At 39.4% G+C, this 6,703-nt stretch overlaps 1 long non-coding RNA gene across 2 annotated transcripts in view; it reads right to left on the reverse strand.

Moving 5' to 3' along the window:
* LOC130737930 (uncharacterized) overlaps positions 1-6,703 on the reverse strand; it is a 48,333-nt gene that overhangs the window by 26,732 nt on the left and 14,898 nt on the right. The window contains exon 3 of one of the 2 annotated variants that reach the window (XR_009019041.1): positions 3,399-3,675. The exons of the other annotated variant lie outside the window; for it this stretch is intronic. This is a non-coding gene — a long non-coding RNA (uncharacterized LOC130737930). Of the gene's footprint in view, positions 1-3,398; positions 3,676-6,703 lie in introns of those variants that run through there. 2 annotated transcript variants of the gene reach the window in all.

The raw sequence follows: 6,703 nt of genomic DNA on the forward strand, positions 1-6,703 counted from the left end.
TTTCGCAGTTAAGGAAGTACATTTCAGACCCGACTTATGTAATCGAGCCAGACAACGTTGAGCTGAAGGATGATTTGACTTTTGAGGCACCGCCGGTCAGCATTGGGGACAGAAGGGTGAAACAGTTGAGAGGGAAACAGATTGCATTAGTGAAAGTGATATGGAACAACGACACGGGAGACGCTACATGGGAATTAGAAGACAAGATCAAGGAACTGTATCCCGGACTTTTCACGGAACCCTGAGTTTCGAGGACGAAACTTTCTTTTTGGAGGGGAGTATTGTAAGACCCAGATTTGCAGAACAGGATTTAAAGTTTAATTTCCGACTCACGCGTAGAATAAGTGTAAGCGTGACAGGAGTTTACAATTTGGGAAAGTTCAATGAAGAAGAAAGTTCAGGAATTGCTTGAGGATAGTACCATAGTCGTTTTAGGAGTTAGTGCGAGTCGTCTGCACACCCGCCTTATGGCGAGAGTGTCCAGAATAGGCTAATTCCGCTCTTAAAGCAATGTATAAGCGAAATGTCAAATCCTTGGAAAGATAAGAAGTTCTCTTTATTTTTCCTTCGACCAGTGTTTCATTTCGGAACCCTGGACTGTACGCACGATAGGATTCACTTCTCGGAAGTTTGACGACGCTAATTTCTTTGCTTCAAAAACCCTAAATTCAATCACTGAATGAAGACTTTTTCTATTCGGAGCTTTTAACGAAGTTTCCATCCGCGTTGCCAGATTTCTTTCGACGTTTCCAATCTTTCGTCAGAACGAAGTTTTGTCGTCTGACCTTCACAGCAAAAAGTAGTTTTTCGGGGCAAATTAACTTACACCGCTTTTGGATAGTTTTTCTCAAATTCAAGAAACCTGTTTTGAGTTCTGGAATTCTGTCGCTAGAATCTCGCTTAGAATTCACCGTTGAACGTGCTGCAAAAATCGGAATCGCGAAATTTTCATTTTCCCGCGATTTCACTCTCCTATAAATAGTAAAAAAATCAAAATATCTCCCACAACTTCCATTAGAGGCCGCGGGTTTGAAGGAGAGGAGAGGAGAGAAGAAATTCGCCGATTCTCGATCGATCTTCGAGCAGTTTGTCTCTATTTCATGGCATCGAGGTAACTTGCTTGATTCTTACCTCTGATCATTCTTTTTGTCGCGTTTCTTTAGCTATTTCTGTGCTCAAAGTTTCGAGCTTTTCGTAAAACTGTTTGATTTTCCTGATTTTTCTGTTGATATACCTTCCATGCTTGCCCAACAAACTAGAACACTCGTCGTTATTCGCCGATTTCGATCGAGTTGTCAAAGATCTCAAAAACTGTGTAAAAACCTTTTTTGCGCACATATTGAAACTTTAATGTCGAAAAGTCATAATCCGACTTAGTGCCTTTAGGATTAGTTGCTACAAATGTCGTTGTGAACGTTCCCATCAAATTTGTTTTCTGAAGTTTTAACTTTGAGTTTTTGAGCTTTTATTTTGGACCAAAACGCCCCTGAGTAGTCGTATTTTGACCCGGTCGTTCTAAAATTTTTCCGACAGTTTCTTTATCCTAGTTTTACCCTAAAACTACCTAGGAATTAATTTAGATCGAAGAAAAAGCGCCGGAACCCTTTTTCTCTTAGGGTCGTGAGCATGTTTAGGGGGGGGGTTTCGTTTTTCGATAACTCATCCTCTCGTGTTCGATTGTTGTACTCTGAAGCTTTAAATGCTTTGTCTATCGTTAATTAGTTGTGTGTGATCGAGCTAATCGATTTTGTATGGATTTCTGCTTTGTTTTCTCCGAGGTTCAGTTGAAGGAACTTTGGGTTCTACGGAGCAGCTGTGTGAGGAGAACCTATACCGCGAGGCTGGAACAACTCGAGGTTAGGGCAACTTACATATTAGCTAAGATTGCATGATAGGCGTCGATAAATTTGACTTATGTATGATTTTGATATTGGTTATGATGATGATTTATTGTTATGTCGTTTTCATAACTTATGATATTGATGTTGTATTGAACTGTGCGTATTGACGCGATTTCGGAGCGATGAGTCACTGAATTGATTCCTTTTGATCTTTCGGGTTGGATGAACAACCCTATGCAAGTCCAGACACGGGGTTTGAGACTTAGCCATTCGTTGGTATACTTAGACTTTACCCGGGATTTACGTTTGGTGTATTTTTGGCAAACTTAGAAAAAATAGAATCTTGGAAACTAGAGACTTTAGGAAACTTAGACTTCGAGAATTAAACTCATAACTTGACTAATTCAATTCGAAACGTTTTCATTAACGGATAAACCATAGGGAATCTCAATGGGAAAATGATTGCGAAAGACGGGGAAAAGTCAACTTTGTCGTGGGTTCGGGAGAATTGGTGGACATCACTGGGGTGAGCCACGGTGACGAGTGAAAGTCACCGAGTACTTGGGTACTCTTGTTGTTGGAGTTATGTCGTAGGGTCGGCATTAAACTCTTGGGTTTTGAATTTTAGAATTAAGCTAAACACTTGCGTTGTGAGGACGATTCGATGTTTGGCTAACCATATTGCATCATGCATACATTCGAGGTTTGTACGATCGAAAGATTGGGCCTCGGTGAAGTTGGGACGGCTTCACGAAGGTTGGGACGACCTTCATCGAAGAACACATGGATGTATCTTCGGCATAGCGGGCAGAGTGGCACGACCTAGGGTGGTTGGGGCTGATCCGACTATGCATGAGTTTGTAAGTGACACCCGAGCAGAGTTGTCGACACTAGGCCTGTGTCGGGCAGACTCGTGGTGACCATCCCAATTGAACTATCCGGATCATATTGAATTGCATTTCACGCATACATTCACCCTGACTGGAATTGTATGCTATTTGAATTATCGAAGCATTGTTAGAGCCGATAACATGCTAGGATTATTTTTATATATATATAAACATATATATCTATACCCCAATCACATGTTGTATGTATAAATTACTCTATTCCGTGAGTTGACCCTAGCGCCTTGGCTTTGGTTTCATGTTTGTGTTTGGGCGGTCGGCCTACTGTCAGATGTTGATAAGCCAAGCAATATATTGAAGAGAAGTACAGGGGATACTGAAGAGAAGTACAGGGGATACTTCAACTTAATACAAAAAGAGTAAATACAAGATTACATAAAAAGCTTAAAGTAGAAAAAAAAATGAAAAACTCCAATGGAAGCAAGGCTTTTCAAAATTATGCCTCATTAAAACCTCACTAGGAAAACCCCCTTGGAAAAAACCTAGTGAAGGAAAAAGAGTACACAATCAAACGACTTACTAAGTACCGTTACTGTAACACCCCGGTTTCTCAACTGAGGAGTCACATTAGTTACCTAACAAAATCTAAGGACTATTTCGTAATCCTATGAAAACACAATATATTTTTTTCCTTTTCGAAACAACTGAACATAATTGAATACATAACATAGACTTTATTCAACAACCCGTTCTCGACATATAATAGTAGTGTCTTACAATATCGTAAGCAGGTTTCCAAAATAAGTACGCTCACTGGAACAGTGGCGAAGATAAAGTTTAAACAACAGAGTTTTCAGATGGGGAAAGAAACTCAGACATAGTCCACCAAAAAGAAGAAGCAACTGCTTCATCCACCTTTACACGACCGCCCACGGTAACGGTCTCCAACTCGAACGGCTAAGCTTCAACGGAAGGCTCACCATCGCCTAATAGCGTTAAACGCCCAAACAACAAATAACAAACACAAAGGGTTAACTCCATGCAACTACCATGTACAAAAGAGAAAATCATGCTATTCGAATTTAATTACCTAGCATGGTAAATAAACTAGTAACATAACTAAACTCATATATCAACAACTTAACATATAACATCAAATCAGATATCAAAAACTCTCAACGATATAACATCAATTCAGATAACGACAACCTCAACAATATAATACCAATAAACCAATAACTAAAATCCAACAACATAGGGTCAAGTGTTAGTTCCCTATAATACAACTATATGTTGCTACCAAAATGGATCGATCAATAGTGTCTCACAAGACGGGACAGAGCGGGAAACGGACTCCCCTGAACTATCACCAAATAGCGCCCATGAAAGACGGGACAGACGGAGAACGAACTCCCTTGAATGCCACTTAATAACGCCCATGAAAGACGGGACAGTCCTGTGAAAATATCCACTCCACTGCCACTTAATAACGCCCATGAAAGACGGGACAGTCATGTGGAAAGAAAACCACTACACTGCCACTTAAGTTTCAGCCCTATATGCCAAAATCAATCAACAACTCCCAAATCCAATAACCACGTCAAGTATCAGCAATAATCATGTCATATCCACTAGAAAGCAGTAATGACAGAAACCAGTAAACGGTCGAAGCCTCTCAGAAAACGGAGACACACGTCTCAATAAGTTTACTCGGCCGAAGCCTTCAGAAAACATTTGGCACAAGCCTCAGAAACAGTCAACATAAGCAAGCATAATAATCATAATCCAATGCCAATCAATATAAACATCTTCATCTCAAACGCAGGCAGTGCGATAAATACATGCAAGACTCAAGGACACTCTAAAACTGAGTTACCCTTACCTTCGTGAGTAGAAGTTGGGCATGGAAGTTGTGATCCTAGAACAAGGAAACACAATCATCAACACAAGCCCTACTAGAAGTAACACTATCTAATAACGCTAATCGAAACCGGAAAGAAAGCTTTTAAAGCTTCAGAGTTCCTCTTAAGGCACGAATTGACAACAGAACTTCGTTCGCTAAAACGAGCATAACTCGAGCTACAGAACTCGGAAGGACAAGAAACCAGCGCCAAAATTTCGACAATCGAAAGAGCTACGCAAAGGCTCAGGTCATAGAGACCCAAAAATTATTTTTTGACACGGTACCCTAAGCAATAGGTTTCGGCCACTATGTAAAATAGGGTTTCCAAACTTTTTCTTCGATCTAAATCGATTCCTAGGTATTCTTAGGCGATATCTAGGCCAGGGAAACTCTCAAAAAAATTATCGAATCGAAAACTGTCGCAGGGGTATTTTGGTCAATATTTTTAGCTCGGAAACTCAAAATCAGAATTTCGAAAAACAAATTAGATGGGGTCGATACCAACGATGATTATGGCGACTAATCTTACTAACGCTAAGCTCAGTCGAGGGTTTTAAGCCCAAAGGTTGGAACTTTAGCCAAAAATGGGTATTATGAGCAGAATTATAACTCGGCGGCAATTCGGCGAGAATCGGCAAAATGTAATCCGCTAAACATGCTCAGGGGCACGCAGGGAATAAGTTTAGATAGAAAGATGAAGTTATTTGGATAGTTTTGCAAAAAACTCAAAACTTAGAGCTCAGAAAAGCATAGAGAAAAGCGACAGAATTTACGATCAGAAGTAAGGATTAGCATCAGTACCTTGAGGCCTACGCGTAGCAACGAACTATGGAACGATCAGGCAAGAATCGGCGAAAAACTCTTCTCCTCCTCCTCCTCTTGAAGCCGCAGGTTTAGGTGGGTGTTTGGTGAGATTTTTGTTTTTCATTTTTTTCAAGCTACAACATATATATAGTGAATGAAATGGAAGATATTTTGTAAAGATTAGATAAGGATGACTTGGTGGAGGGATAAGGATGGATAGATATTTTGAGAAGATATTTTGTAAAGATATTTTGTAAAGATATTTTGTAAACCGGTACATATTAGTTTAGATATCGGAGGATTTAACTCATAAAGTTAAGATAAAAATATAAGAGTGATTCCGATTTTTTTCCTGCGCATTCCTCTGTGAATTCTAAGATAGGTTTTGGCGACAGAATTCCAAAACTCAAAAGAGATTTCTTGGAATTAAGGTAAACAATCCAAAGTCGGTGTAAATCTATTTTACCCGAAAAGTTACTTTTTGCAGTGAATGTCGGATGAGAAAACTTCTCTCTGAAGAAAGATGGGAAACATCACGAGAAATAGGTGTACGCGTGTGGAATCTTCGTTTGAAGCTCCGAATAGAAAAAGTCTTCATCAACCGTTTATTCTAGGTTTCTTGAGCTATCAGGGTTTAAGTTTCTGCAAACCTCCGAGAATTAGAATCGGACGTTCGTGCATTCCAGGGTTTCGCATCAAAACGCTTGTCATGGAAGGATTAAGAGAAGTTCTAACATTTCTTTGAAGATTTTTGGAATTAGTTTCCATCGTGTCTTTAAGTGCGAATTAGTCGTTTACTAACATTTTCGCCCTAAGGCGGAAGTGAATACTACTCGTGCTATAACTATATTGACTATAGTGCTATTCTTAGTCATTTCCTGAACTTTCTTCTTCATAAAATAAATCCAAACATTAAACGAAAGTCAAGTTCCTCTCACGCTTACACAGAATCCTATGCGTGAGCTGGAAATTATTTATTTATTTAATTCTAAAATCTTGGGTCTTATAGTTACTCTGTCCGCATGACTACAAAGTTCGAAGTGTACGAGGTCCTCGTCAAATCAATAGTCATAAGGACGTCCATGCTGTGAGATTAGGTAAGGGCACTTCGGCCTCGGCCTAGAGACATTGTTTGTGATTGTGATTGCTAGTAAGCATGAAGATTGGTTTATGAATGATATACATGCTAGTACTTCTATATGATTACGATGCAATAAATGTTAGCTAGTTTTATTATTAACATGCCTATATGATTAGGGTGTTAGCTCCATTTAATTTTATGCATGAAAATTATAATTATGTTATGA

The sequence above is a fragment of the Lotus japonicus genome, chromosome 2, assembly GCF_012489685.1.
Source record: "Lotus japonicus ecotype B-129 chromosome 2, LjGifu_v1.2".
In the NCBI taxonomy this organism is placed as follows: Eukaryota; Viridiplantae; Streptophyta; class Magnoliopsida; order Fabales; family Fabaceae; genus Lotus; species Lotus japonicus.